This window comes from Sitophilus oryzae, unplaced genomic scaffold (genome assembly GCF_002938485.1).
Source record: "Sitophilus oryzae breed Bouriz unplaced genomic scaffold, Soryzae_2.0 scaffold_574_pilon_pilon, whole genome shotgun sequence".
NCBI classification, from domain to species: domain Eukaryota; kingdom Metazoa; phylum Arthropoda; class Insecta; order Coleoptera; family Curculionidae; genus Sitophilus; species Sitophilus oryzae.
In genome coordinates, this window is record NW_022147167.1 from 273,359 (window position 1) to 289,628 (window position 16,270).

Below are 16,270 nucleotides of genomic sequence, written 5' to 3' on the forward strand. Positions count from 1 at the left end.
ATGTTTATTTAGTCACGTTGTTCCATACTTCAAATAAATATATGTGAATAAATTATTTTTTGGTTTTATTTATGAAAAGAAAAAATACAAAATACATTTGAACTGAAAGAGGGCCCGCCATTAAATAACCGGAAACGGAAGTGAAAATTAAGCCATCATGTCCTTATCATGTCAACCTGTCAATTGGAAAATTAGTTCTCCAGACGACAACGAAGGCTTTCGGTGGCGTATCGTGTTTCCACGATTTAACACAGAGTTGACACTTCTCTCTAGTTAATTATTTTATGCTTTTACTGACGAGTTGACATGACATAAAAAGCTGTTGCTGTGACAGTGAAAGATTTCTTTTGTAAGCAAATTGTGTTTTTATCGTGATCAAATCAAAGTAAGTACTGTTGATGTTAGTTGAGTAAGTATGTCGAATAAACCTATTCCAATGCTTAACAATTAACACGTATAATACAAGAAATATGTGCTATAGCTATAAGCTGTATTGTTTGTAGGTTCACGGGTACCTAGGTTTACAACTTACAACCACAGAAAATTTTACTGAATCCAGCTTGAAGAATATTTCTTTAGTAAAAGTAAGTACCTAATATATTTTTTTTTCCTGTAACACACAATAGTAGTTTTGAAGCAATGTGTAATCGAGAGTATAATTTATTAGATTGTTAGGACGCTTTGTTAATAAATATTTTTAGATTCGGTATTGCTACTTAGGTAAATAAACAGACATTTTTTAGGTAAATGTCGGGAAAGGCAAAAAAATACAGGTTTGTTAAAAGTTTTCTTGCAAATAAAGATGAGTCTGACGGTGACAGTCCTACGAAACGCCTGGAAAGCCAGGAGAGCATTATACTTCTATCAGACGATAATACAAGTTCTATTAATGAAGTTAACACACAACTTACTAATATTGTTAATAATAGTGATAGCTGTCTTAGTTTTGTTTTTGAAGAGTCGGGGGACTTGGGGGCAAGCAATACACAGACTGTAGAGTTAAATTACGATTCCATATCAAATGTGTTAGAAAATCATAATCAGAATTCACTTGCAGATAATTTAAAATGTTGGGCTCTTACACACAATGTAAACCATAAACAACTAGTTGCACCACTGAATAAAACGCTCCTACTTCTAAGTTTCTGCCACTTTGCATAAACCATATTATGAGCATATCATCTCATCATATTAGAAAATAAGGCAAAACACAAAAGGATAACCCAAAAACTTTATATTATTTTATAGATGCAGTGAAAGTACATTTTCCAGACGCAACTGATCTGGACATTACGCGATGTATTGGTATTTCACTAGCGACAGCCGGAGACCGGGATGGGGGAAGAATATTTAGAGGTTTGTGTCCTTATAAATTTAATTTTATGTGTTAACTGAAGTATTTTTAGCTAAAAATAATACCAGCCATGAAGATAATATGTAGGCTTATTTTATTACTTAGTTAATATTTTTGTAAGATAAATTGTTTTCTTCAATACATTAAAGTTTCCATACACACATGGGTATTTTGTTTTATGTTTTCCCTAAATTTGAAATAAAATTAAGGACAAAAACTAGTGGTATTATGATTACCAATGTTGGCGTAATATTACATTTTTAATGGGGGCAATATTTTAGTAACTTGTTGGACCAATATTTAAAAACAATGTTGGGCCAATATATCAAAAAGTGACGAATTATTATTGGCCCGATATTAAAAACTAGCTTGGCCCAATATATATTCTACATTGGATCAATCTTGGAACAATATTGTTGTGCTACTTGGGTATCTAAGATCATAGAAAGGTTGGTTAAAAGAAGGCTGGTATCTTTTCTGTTTAAGTACAAAATACTTACTGAACATCAATTTGGATTTCTAAGCAACAAGTCCACAAGTGACGCTATGTTTTCCCTCCTTAATAAAGTTTACTCCAGCCTAAATAACCATCATTCTACAGCAACAATTTTCTGTGATTTTTCTAAGGCGTTCGACTGTGTAAATCATAAGATCTTAGTTAATAAACTGTAGCACTATGGGTTTAGGGGAACATCTCTCGAATGGTTTAAGTCGTATGTGAAGGACGGTCCACGCTTGCTATATAACATTGCTATATAGCAAAGTTATATAACATGTTACATATTTTTTAGTTATATTTAGCAAATTTCGATGCTATATAACTTGCTAGATGTTATCCATTTGTAGTCGGTAAAGATCAAAAGATGTTGTGCAACATTGCTATTGTAACATGAAACAACGCGTCCACACTTGCTAAATTTCTAGTTTAGCCGCTCATATTTTCAAGGACGTGCGCGACAGAATCTTAGTGTGGTGAGCTGATATTGGTTTGTTTATTTACTGGTCAATAATACCGTATGATCGAAAAAAACTGCTCCCGTCGGCCTCCCGTCCAGTTGGCTTGGACATGACGATCGATGACATTCCCCATATAATTTTCCATATAAAATGACAGCGATTTTCATTTCATAGTATGTATTTGGAAACAGAAAAAGTTGAGAAAAAATGCGTAATCTAATAGGCCAGTTCCAGCGGGAACAAAAGAAATGCAAATAAGGAACTGCATGGTTTAGATGAAGTGGATAATTCAAAATGGTTTGCTTTTGCTTTTACAGTACCTCTGTTCGTTCTGTAGCTACGGGGTATCCGTGAGAGGGGAAACGATATTCTCTCGATGTTTTTCGTAAAAAATAGACGACGCGTCCCATCAATAAAAATTCGACAAATTTGCAAGTAGCCAATAAAATGAGTGGGCGGAGCGATTTGCGGTGACGCACTCGTCAAATCGACGTATAGAATATATTGCTGTTTATTTAAATGTTTTTTGTCCGCATTCCTTTCATAGACACAGATCCAGGAGACGAGACGTACTGTAAATTATTAATGTTTTTAAAAGACAGACGACACCACGAGAAACAGCCGAGGCAAGTATTGAAAAGATAAGCTAATTGAGTTCAACTGTATCTAGATCTTGCTGGTAGGCTATGGCGGACTGAAAACCGCTTTTTTTCTCGACTTTCTTTCCCTTAGTTCAAAAATAATTACGCACGCCGCTGCTGCGAGCTGAACCTCTTTCTCGCCAAAACGATTTATGACTACGAAAACTATAATGTGGACGGCTCCCGGTTTTTTAACATGTTACATGTAGCTTGTTAAATAGCAATGTTATATAACATGTTACTAAATGTGGACCCTCTTTGAGAAACAGAAGGTCGTGAGAAACTTGTGAGGGTCGACACCACGTTGTCTTCTAGCAAGCCAATAGAATGTGGAGTACCTCAATGCTCAGTACTAGGCCCTATTTTGTTTCTTCTTTTTATTAACGACAATGCTAACATAAACTTCAGTGGTAAAATATGTCTTTTTGCAGACGACAATAGCTTCACTTGGAGCAATAAGGACGTCACGGCACTTCATCGGATTATATCAAATGACTTAATCACCATTAAATGGTGCGATTCGAACCTCCTGAGTCTCAACATTTCTAAAACTAACCCAAACCAAACCAAACCAAAAAAAATGCACAATCACCTGCCATTTGAAATCAAATCTAAAACATCATTTTCTTTATTTCGCAAAGCATCGAAATCTTATTTACTAGACAATGCTTTCTACGCCGTAAATGACTTATATTTTGATAATCGAATTTGATCTTGTAAACACTGGTCTAATATTTGCTATTACCACAGATAAGATTATGTGTTATCTGTGCTATTACTATATTTACTATAAACTTACTAAATATTTTTGAATATTGTTTTTCTTTTTTTTTTTAATTTTTGACATTGAAAACATTTATAAATGTTTATTTTAAACTATAAGACTGACAATGAAATTTGTATACTTGTTTTGGATTTTCTTTTGTTTGTTTACTTTACCTTTGTCTACAAATTGTAAAAAAATTTAATTCCGACATTTTTGTGGACACTGTATAGTCTCACCGCGTTGCCAGACATTGTACGATAGCGCTGACTGAGATGTTGGCTATTCCTAACACGGACCGGCCATGTATGGAGTACCTTAAATTTATTGCGATGCATTGTGCAAACTTTCGCTAAGAAATTAAGTTGTATGAAGCTCGCGGTTCGACGGTTAATGAATGACTCCGTTGTTTTGTTTTTTGTTCCCGCGCGTATTTATGGTACTACTGTGATCGTATATATTTCTTAGGTACGATTGTAATGGATTGCGAAGCGGATTGGGCTTTTGGAATAAAGAAATTCGTTAAATTGTCATTGTTTATTTACTTACAGTTCAATAAAACTTTCTAATATGCTTGAAGAATTTTATTTAAGCAAAAAGTTTTTCTTTATATACTATTACTGGCGTGTATCCGCGACTTCATTCGCGTCGAATTAATCATTTTTGTAATGGTGATGATAAAACAAAGCAAGAATTTCCATTAACATAAAAACTGGATAAAGTTTTCTCACATTTATGTTAGCATTAGAAAAAACAATATGGCGCTATTATTATATAACTTGGTAATATTTGAGGGGTAGTTTCATCTCGTTGGAATTTGACTTTCGAAAAATCCGTTTGCCAAAAATATGCTTTTTACGTCAAGCAGTTTAAACAAAATCGTGGTTAATCAATTACCCAACTTTATGGAACACCCTGTATGATTTTTTAAAAAAATTCAAAATATGTAAAAAAACAAAATAAATTATGCGTGTCCAAACGTTTTCCCGAAAGACTAACCGTTTTTTAAATAACAAATATTGTAGTATTTAAGGGGCTTTTTCACCCTCTTGGAATTTGAGATTCGAGAAACCCCTCCTTATCGAACCTCTACACCCCACAGTCAATCCGTTTGCCAAAAATCAGCTTTAAACGTCAAGCAGTTTAAGCAGAATCGTGATTACACAATGGCTATATTTCATGAAACACCCTGTATAAATTTTTAAAAAATCTTAAAATATGTAAAACAACAAAATTAAATATACGTGTTTAAGAGTTTTTCCGAAAAACTCACCGGTTTTTAAATAAAAAATATTCTAATATTTGAGGGGTGGTTTCACCCCCTTAGAATTCGAGTTTTGAAAAATCCCTTCTTATCGAACCTCTATACCCTAAAGTCAATCCGTTTTCCAAAAATCAGCTTTTTACGTCAAGCGTTTTAAGCAGACTCGTGATTAATCAATGACCAGATTTTTCGAAACACCTTGTGTACATTTTTAAAAAATTTTAAAATATGTAAAAAAATAAAATAAAATATACGTGTTTAAGCATTTTTTCGGAAATTTTCTTTTTATTTAAAAAAATATATTATAGTTATATTTAAAAAAATATATAAATAAATATATATATAGTTATATATTTAAAAAAATATATAAACGTTTTCTAAATAAAAAATATTGTAATATTTGAGGGGTGGTTTCACCCCCTTGGAACTGGAATTTCGAAAAATCCCTTCTTATCGAACCTCTTCAACCTAGAATCAACCTGTATGCCAAAATTGAGCTTCTTACGTTGAGTGGTTTGAGCAGGATCGTGATTAATCAGTGAGTCACTTATCGATTTTATATATTAGTATAGATTTCTTAAGATTCTCACGACTCGTGTACTTGGCAAGTATGCTTCCTCTGTAAACAACATTTTTTGCAACAAGCTTGGCACTCACGCAGCGCTACGAGTGACAAATAATTGCACAAGGAAACCGCTCACACGATATGGCAAGTATATGCCAATAACAAATGTTTGTAAAAGTACACAAGTCGTCAGAGTCCGCCTTTACAGGTGATCTACAATTGCTTATGCCAAAGCTTATTACTGTTATACAGGGTGAGTCTTAAATAAGTAAAAGCAAATATTTTCAGGGGTGATAGATCTCGATAAAAGAAACATTTTCTCCTTATCGTTTTTCAAATAAGTCCAAAATAACCCAGTTGTTTTACTTTGAAAATTTCCAAAAAATAGGTTTTGATTAGATTTTGAAAACCACTGGACCTTTTCTAAGATTTATTTCTTGTAAATATAATCTACTACCTACGTTGCCATGTTATCAAACGTTTTTTAATTAAAAAGTAAAAAAATTTCCAAATTTTTTCCAAAAAAAAATTTTTAAAAATATTGCGAGAAAAAACTCATAATCGTGTTTCTTGGATCGAAATATACTACCCCTAAAAATATTTGCACTTATTTAAGACTCACCCTGTATATACGCATAAAAATCAAATCTTTTTTCACATACATAATCTTTTGTCATATTATGTACATATATATTATACAGTATGTCCTCGGATTGTATTTACAAGAAGAAACACATTTTTATTTACTTATTTTGAGAAAAATGCATCCTACTTAAACATTTTTTTTCAAACGTTACAAAAGTATTAATTGTTGCGACGTGATTGACAATATAAACACGTCATTTTAACGCCTAGGCAGTATGAAAATAGTATAATTAAAAAGTATGAAAATATATAATTAACTCACATAAAGTGTCATGGTTGAATTTTTTCAAGTCTTAAATATCAAAAGGCGTTCATATGATAATATAATTTCGACATTATTCTTTGATAGATGGTTATTATTAATTTTGATTAACGTCATCTTTTTGCTACTGTTACATTTTGCGATAACTATTATCACCCTCTCCGTAGCATTGAACTAAATAAATTTTGTGCTTCTTTATAATTCAAACAGCAAAAAATATCACGTTAATTAAAAGTCTATCAAAATAATCTTTCAAAAAATCAGAAAAAATGAATGTCATGCTACCATAGAAACGCGTTTTGATTTTTAGGACTTTTTTATGAATAATGATTTTTTCTCAAAATATCAATAATAAAAATAGTTTTTTTCCTCTGGTAAAGACAATCCGAGGACATACTGTAAAAGACAGATATTTAAGATGTCGAGAGATTTCCAATTTCTTATATTTGTTTATAGAAATAATGTGGATAATAGATTCTCTTGAAAATTATTTCAAAAGCCGGAAAAAATTCAGTTTGTTGACAAAGTTCAAAATTTTAATAATGTGCGAGTTGCGAGGGCGTCTATTGGCGCCTGAAATTAGAAACTGTTATTAAAATGGAGTGGCTTATGACACATTCTCTCCATTTTTCCATTTTCCATTCCATCTCCAACAATTTCTCCATTTAAAATAAATGGAGAAATTCCATTCACAGTGACACGACTTAGAAATGAAGATTGCTGTCTTTTTATATGTAAAATTATATGGAAAATACCGTTTTTTTCGTACTGTATAGGTAAGCTACAGTTTAAAACAAAAATATTAATTTAGCATTCACTATAGAGGGTGTCAAAAATAGTGTGGTTCCTATAAACTATGCCCTAAAATGCTTGCCGGGAAAGTTACAGCCCTCGAAAAAGTAAATAAGAATAAAATATTTTGTTTATTTTTAAAAAAATTAGTAAGCCTTTTTTCTTGAAACTTAGTACTCTTACACACATTTTGATGCAAAACCGAACAGTGCTTTTCAGTGAACAGTGTAAAATTTCGTAAAGCCCTGATAGGGTATTTTTGCATTATGGTAGGTATAGAGAGTACTACTGGTGGTACTTCTTTTATACAGTATTTTCAACAAACGACATAAAAAACTAGGTCTTTTTTACGTAAGAACGGTTTTCGAGATATTTACGTTTAAAAGTTACGATACATCCATTTTAGCATTAGGAAAATGATAAAATGTACAAAAACTATAAATTAATTATTTTCTTGATTTAAACCATGATTTGCTCTAAACCAAGAGCACCCTTTTTACGTAAAAAAGTTCTGGCTTTTTATGACATTTTTATTGAAATTACTGCCATCTATAAGAATAAAAGAAGAAGCACCAATAGTATCTTCTACCCTAATAGAAAGTACTCTTCCAGGGCTGTTACGAAATTTTATACTATCGCCTTTCGCTTTGACATTAAAATGTGTGCATGTTAGAGTACCAAATTTCAAGTAAGACGGTTTACCAATGTTCTTAAAAAAAACCAAACCATTTAAAGGGCCGTAACTTCCTCCGGAAGCATTTTAAGGCGTATTATGTTCATAGGAACATTTTGTCTTAATTTTATTCCTAGTATTACTCACCAAAGTTAGATGCAGTATTTTTTTAACACCCCGTGTAACAAAACACTATATTTTTGCATACACCGTGTAACAACATACTATTATACCGTATGATCGAATAAAAACGGCGTCAGCGCTGGCTATGAAATGAAGATCGCTGTCATTTTATATGTAAAATTATATGGGAAATGACATTGATCGTCATTTCCAAGCCAACTGGACGCCGTTATTTTTTCAATCATGTAGTATCAACAGTAGGTAGTATAAAAATAGAGTTTTTTGGTATATAGTGGTAAACTGGTGTCTTATTGTTCTCTTGTAAATCCAAAGGTCCCATAATTGCACAGCAATATATTATTAATTAAAATACTTTATTCTAATACTAAATTTAATACTTGATTATTTTGAAATATTATTACTTGTAACGGACCATTTCAAAATTACAACAATCTATATACTAATATTATTTATTTAATGCATAAAATATATTTTTTTTCCTGTCGTAAAGCAAATTTTAATATAATTAAGCGGTTTAATTGGATTATATATGCACCAATACCAAAGCAGTTACGATAAATATTTAATTATGAAGCCATTATTCATAATTTTAGCTTCGGTTCTCAATTGTACAGAAATTACGGAATAACGAGATCTGTATTTGCTTGATAATTTGTTTTAGTTTTGTTTTACACAAGTGAAATACTTATTTCTATTTAGGTCAAGTATATGCCTCCTGAACAATATCAAGTCTTGGGTGGGCTGTAGTCAGATTATTAGGCTTTTGCTAGACATTATATTTACATTGATGTTTACGCCCATCTAATTTAGTAGTATTTACTTGAAATATCCATAAGTTAACGTTAAAACTATGTATTGCTAAATAAAAAACTGCAAAGGAAAGATGACTGTATTACCTACTAAATGAAGCGTTGATATACAGTTGTCATATTTTTAATAATGAAGCTTTAAATTTTACATAATTCAGCAATCAACAACAACCAACAATCAATACGCTGGCGACCTTACCAACTCATAAAAACTCTACCATACCGAACATATTATAATAAAAGAAAGCAAAGAGAACATTTTAAATATTAAAAAATGTCCATACCTATCTGGCGGATTCATCTCTCCAAAAAAATCCTTTATGTGTATTCTTTATTTTTTGTTTTAAAAAAGTGTTCTCGAATAGTTGAATTTAAATATTTTAAATAGTTTTTTTCTTTATTCTTTATATTTTTTTGCTTCCGACGATGGAAAGAGATAAATTTTCCGAAACGTTAAGCATTTTTTTCTTTGTTGGGCAAATTTGTATAACTGTAAACATAACTTCTGACAAGCAGTGTCCGTTTAGGTTTAACGCAGAAGTGTTTACAAAAAATACATATTTTATTTTGTAGATGTTCTTGCAGTGCAGTGGCGAAATACCCATAAAGGATTTTTTTGAAGAGATTTTAAATATTCAAAAAAAAAACATTTTCAACGTATGGAAAAAGACTAAAGGTAAAAAATTGACATATATGTAATTTTATTCAGAATTTAATTTTCTATCGAATAAAGTAAAAATATACCGAGATTTACAAATCAAAGGTTGTAGTCCTTTCCGGTGAAACAGAAAGTGACCAAAAACAATGGAATACGTACTAAAATCGTACTAACGTACCAAATCTTTTGTTTAGCTGAAAAAATGAAAAAGTTAATAATAAAATTAAAATAAAGTTATATAGAGGTGAGCCACTTTTGAGACGCACCCGGTATAGCAAAATAAATAAATAATATGATAATGTTATCGACGCCTATGATCCTTATGATAGGCAGTCATTTTCACGCCGTGCCTGCACCCCGTGTCCGCTGATGTTTGCGAGTAGCGGAGTAGTAGGCTTTGGAAACAGTTGAATGTCAGAGTTTGTTGATTTCGGCCCAGAGAAGACATTGTTTGTCAAGCTAGTGAGAATTATATTTTAAAATATCAATTTCTGTTAAATATATTAATCTCCGATTACATCAGAAGTGGCGATGAGTTTAATCCAGCGTTCTTAGGCCGTAACGGCGTATTTCTGACTTACTGACGACTATTGACTTGACTTTGACCTTTGACCATATCGTTTCGTAAATGCGTCGGTTTCGAGGATCGATTCGGTGATCGATCGTCTCAGATACGGGTACCCGTAGGCGTCGGATTTCGGATATCGTCGTCGGATCGGCGAAGCGCGAAAAGAAAACCGGAGGGATCATTCTGTTGGCTCTAGTGCTCGAAGGTAATAGCGAAAAAAAAGCAGTGCTGAAAAGAAGCGTCATATCACCCCTACAAGTTACAGACTCCAGAAGAATAACAGGAAAAGGTAGTGAGCCAACACATTATCTGAACAAATCTCTTCTAAAAGGTATTTTAAAAATGGCTAGAAAAAAAAATCGAGATAAATTCTAAGGTAGTATTTTTATACAGTAAAAATTGTTGTCATGGAGACAGATTTCAGTTTTTTTAAAGTAATTGTTCGGATTTTTCGATTTCGGATTTCGGTGATATAAATCGCCTTGTGGTTCAAGAGGTCTCGAAGAGAGGGCGCTACCGTAGTCGGTTGATAAGGGTCGATTTCGCTTGCGAAAGAATATGGATGCGAACCTCGGCATAAACAGACAGTTTTTCACGTAAAAAGTAAAATTTTATTGTTAAAATTAAAAGTTAAATAAACATCTATCTATGGTCCTCTTGAGGAATAAAATTTCTAGAGTTATGTGTTATTTAGTATATTAGTTATGTTGAATATGTGTTATTTTATTCTCATTAAACTTCTTGATCAAGCCGAAACGTGGAACAGTGGTTTTCAAACATGATTTTTATTTTTGTGCGTTGAAATATTTTGTTGAGCTTTTTAATTAAAAATATTAAACAAAAGTCGAACAGTAATTTAATAATTTCATTGTTTATTAGGTAAATAAAAAATATATCAAGTATATACAGGTATATTCGAGACTTTATGTGGAAAGGTAAAAAAAGTCTTCAAAAGTTTTTCAGTTTTTCAGAAGTACCTACAATCGATTGTTTCATAAATATATAATTTATATTTTTCATATATACATTTTTAATTATACCCCATTTTACTTATTACTTATTTTATTACTTTAAGTTTAGTTATAGATGTTATTAATATTTCAGCTATATTTTTAATTTTTCTTACATTTTACTGAAACTTTCAACTTTAGGTAGTCTAATATTGCTCTATCAGTAATATACTAGGTATTACATGAATGGTACTTGGTAATTATCTTTAGTGATTAGAAATACAAGAGAGAAATAGTAAGTAGATATGTAAAATTTAAAGTTAAACATTTGTGAAATCAAACGTTTATTAAGGCATAATATTTATTATAGACACCTCATAATCCTTCTAGTATACACGCATTTTCGATCTTATTTGAAAATTACGTAGTCTTTAAGAAAGTTATTTTGTTTTGTACCTATTTAGGTATGTAGTTGAATAAATACATGATTGTAGAAAAGTTAAGTAGGTTCCGAACTTCAGGTTTTGCAAATTCACTTGAGAATTATATCAAAAATTCACATAATTTATAAGTATTATTAGTTTTTAAATTATTATAATATAATTTTAACCACCTCATTATATTTCAGAGTTTTTCAGTTTAATTCAGGTATTTCGCCAGTATTTCAGGAACTTTATCTTTGTATACGCCATAATTAATAGCAAATAACCCTTCGAATAGTGTTGTAATAAATTGACACATTGTGAGTGTTAAAATAGTTGTGTAAATTTTTGTAGAAGATGAGAACGAAGTGTTTATTAAAGTACACAGGGCTACTTTTTAATAAAAGCGTAATTTCTTTTAATTAGAAATAAATGTAAATGTCCAGATGGGTCAAATTCTAGACGCCAGAGTACTATTATGTAGTAGATTTCACAACACGCTGTAGATATCTCGAAAACAAACTATTAAAGCACAACATAAAATAAATATTCTCGGAAATAAAATATTGTTTCGGTAAAAACATGTTTAAATGTTTTTAACAAAAATGTGTAATAGTTAATATTATACAACTAGCAAATCCGATTATCGTAATCTTATATAAAATGCATACACTTTTCATATTATGCGTAAACAAAAATAAGTAAAGCGGTACTATATTATTTTAATTTAAAATACATAAACTAAGCTACCTAGGTATGTACTTAAATCTTTATGCGTTAATATATGAGTTTTACAACCCCGAATAAAGTAATCATTTAGGGATACCCTTTTACCTAAAGAAAACGAATATTCTCAATATAAACTAGCCATATCTCACTACCTGAATACTGTTTGACATCCACGTGGAATGGGACAAGTAGAGAGGCATAATCTCTAGTATGTGTAACAAGTTGCATTTCGATATCTAGGTTGAAAATGTTTCAAACATTCAGTTTGGATTGTGTGGAATCTAAACACTAGGAGCAAAATGAGTGTATCTGGACAAGTTGAGTTTATCCCTCCGGGCGTAAAAGTCGGCGTTAGCGGGTTTCGGCGTAAATGAATTATGCGAAATATCAAGCGGAATAAAAGAAAAATTGGATGCGTAGCGAACTATATTTAGCGTTAGATCTACTAAGGATCACTTCGACACAGCTAATAGGTTCCCAATCAACTCCATGGTAGACAGGTTCATTTGAACTTCTAAGCAGCTGAGGATTGGTTGATATGAAGTTAGAAACATCCTAGGATGGTATGCACGGTCAAAGAACAAAGTACCGTGAAATAGCTAGGTTTGGCAAGCTATGGATTTGGTTATGGTAGATTCAGACCTGTATTAGGATAGGAAAAAGAAGGAGTAGGGTTAGTTCTACCCGGTACTCTCTTTTTCAAGGTAAACGTTAGTATGATAGCTGGAAAAGGCGTGTGGTGGTTGCTAAGGTATGAGTTTACCACCTGGGCGCTTTGTGAGTAGGGCGGACAAGACTTGCGAATAGGGATGAGTCCCGGTATTCGGTCTGGTTAGTTCGACCCGGATTGCTCTCTTTTCCAGTGGCTGGAATAGGCGTGGGCCCATAGTTAGATTTAGATTTTAGATTTATATTTTAGAATTTAGGTTTAAGATTTTGGAGTTGATATTTGACTTTATTTTGTTGCACGCAAGCTGCAGATTGCGTGTAACACCAATATATAATAAGTAATTCGTTTATTTTATCTTTTGAAATTGTTTTTTGTCCCTGAATAATTTATTTGTCCATCATGAGTTTTTGGGTATTGTTTCTGAGTGAGTTACGATATTTTATTTTTATTTATTTAAGTAGCAAATAAGACGTAGCTCCAGTATGAGCAGTGAACAATCTAACTATATTTTTATTTCAGCTTTTAAAAATGTCCTTTAAATGATTCTGATAATGTTTCTCCTTTTAGTGTTGAGATAATGGTAACAATTAGCTGATAAGGTTTAGTCAATTGGTTTTGTATCAATTGTCTAGTATCAGCAGCAAACAATCTAACATATATTTTTATTTCAGCATTTAAAAATGTCCTTTAAACGATTCTGATTATTTTTGTCCTTTTAGTGTGATGTAAGAATGGTAGCAATTAGCTGATAAGGTTTTGTCAATTGGTTTTGTATCAATTGTCCAGTATCAGCAGAAAACAAGCTAATAAATATTTTTATTTCAGCTTTTAAAAATGCAATTTAAAAGGTTCTGATTATTTTGCCCTTTTTAGTGTGATTCAGAGGAGTGAGGACACTCATAAGTCAGGAATGGCCGAATGTTATCGACGCCTATGATCCTTATGATAGGCAGTCATTTTCACGCCGTGCCTGCACCCCGTGTCCGCTGATGTTTGCGAGTAGCGGAGTAGTAGGCTTTGGAAACAGTTGAATGTCAGAGTTTGTTGATTTCGGCCCAGAGAAGACATTGTTTGTCAAGCTAGTGAGAATTATATTTTAAAATATCAATTTCTGTTAAATATATTAATCTCCCGATTACAATAATTATTTTACTTACATAAACGAGCGCGTAGCGGCACGGAGTACCCCAACTTCTGTAGCTGTGACGTTTACGACAGAATTACTAGAAGCAAAATTACTGGATACGCCACTAGTACGACCCAGGGTGTCAAATGTACCTAAATAAGAATATTTAATGGCACCATGAACCTACATCCAACGGATATTTTGTTTTATTGAAATTAGTAAAATTGCGGTACAAAGCCTCTCGAGGCTTAATCAAATAAGTGTTAGAGAAAAATTATTTCCAAATAAAAGACTATGTATTACTTATGTCGATCTTTATTTTTACTGAAGCTTCTAGCAAATAATTTAGATTAATATTTAAACAAAAGTAAAATCTGCCCTTGAATGACCATTATTATTTTAAACTTTTGGGGTTGACATTGTCTACTTATAAGAGATTAATTAAAATATTCTGTACTAGTTTATAGGTTCTAAATTAATATAGGTATATTATAATACTCTAGAATTGCTATTATTTTTTTGGTAATTCATTATAATATTAATTCTGTTCCTTGATATGACAAATAGCAAAGTAAAAAATCGTAGGAACAAAACAATTGGTTTATTTTTATTATTTACCTTGCCAAACGAAATCAAGTCATAGGTACTTGTTGCAGTGAAGGCTGTTTTTCTAGCTATATTTCATCGAAAATAACAACTTAAAACTGATTAATTTAAAGGTTCCAATTTTCGGACAGTCTTGATTTATGTGTCTTTTATCGTTAATCTAAACAGGATCAAGGTAATTTTTTTTCAACTTTTCACTTGGACAATAATACATAATAAAACAGGATATTCTATCGGGTAAAAAGGAGGTGTGTTCATAATATGCCAATGGTGTGTCACATTAAATGCATATTTTAATTTAATACGTTTGAAAAATTTATTATACACTTTTCAAATTCAAATTCAATTTTTTTTTATTAGACCCAATTAGATTCAAAGATTGATACGTACTATTATTAATAAATGTGTGTCTAAAGGGATCCCATAACGATTAAAAAACCGATACAAAGACACAAAGTGCCAGAGTGGTGCCACCCCAAAAACAAAATTGAAATAAATTAAGTTAGCAGAATAAATTGAATAATAAAAAGAAATTACATTAAAAAAAGTGAATATACAGGGTGTTTCAAAACAAATACGAAAAACTTCAGGGGGTGATTCCTTGTTCAAAATAAAGGGGAGTTTGCTTTATAAACGTTGGGTCAAAAGTCAACCATTAGGGAGATATCGCGGTACAAAGATGGCGGAAATATAATGTTTTTATCTTTTATCTTGAAAATGAAAAGAGATAGACTAATGAAATTTTATGGAAGCATTACTGTTATGAAAACACACTTTCTGGTAATTTTTTCACTTTTTTAAAATGAGTGGAAGGGGTTGAAATAAACTACCCCTATCATTCTTGTTAACGAAATTTAAAGAAAAATCTTATCAAACACATGCAAAAAAATTAATTTGGATAATTTAGTTTGTTTAGAAACTTTTTTATCTCTTGTGTTTTTTTGATAAAACTCACCGATTTGAAATTAAAAAATAAAATGTAAAGTATTACATATCCATGTAATACTTTACATTTTCAATATGAATATTCATGTTACCAGCCGTATTTGTAATTTTGTTTATATCACTTCCAAATATTATAACACGGCATTTAATTTTAAATTATGATGCAGAGCATATTTATTAATTTTATTCAGATCGTCGTTAAAATTTAATTGAAATTGTGCCAAATTATTAATATTTATTTTGCAATAAATTTGAGAATCATTTGCATATTTCTGCAATTTAGAAAACTGTACTTTCTTATCCATATCAGCTACATATATATAACGAAAATAAAAGTAGCCACAGAATAGATCCCTGAGGAACCCCAGAAATCATAGGAATATAACTAGAACTTTTTTTTAAACTTCCCCTTTTCATGACAACACAATGTGAACTATCTTTTAAAAGGTTTTTAACAATTCTAAAGAGCCGTCTGAAAATTCAAAATATTGTAATTTTGCTAGGAGCTAAGCTAAGACAAGTCATATTTTTATTATCTTGATTTGTTCTAATATAATTAACCAGCTTCAGTAGACAATTGGTAGTGCTGTAGTTCTTAATTTTGATACACAGTCCCACGTAGCATCTATTTGACTTCGAATTGCAACAAGCGATTCATTACGACAACTTGACTCGAAATACCAAGTGTGTCCCAAGTAGCATCTATCTGACTTCGAACTAAATCTGA

At 31.4% G+C, this 16,270-nt stretch overlaps 1 long non-coding RNA gene across 1 annotated transcript; it reads left to right on the forward strand.

The window, feature by feature from the left end:
- Nucleotides 1–292: 292 nt before the first annotated feature.
- Nucleotides 293–1,515, forward strand: LOC115887415. Its single transcript, XR_004051080.1, has 4 exons — nt 293–385; nt 504–584; nt 1,249–1,356; nt 1,407–1,515. It is a non-coding gene; the product is annotated as an uncharacterized LOC115887415 (long non-coding RNA).
- The last annotated feature ends 14,755 nt before the right edge of the window (nt 1,516–16,270 follow it).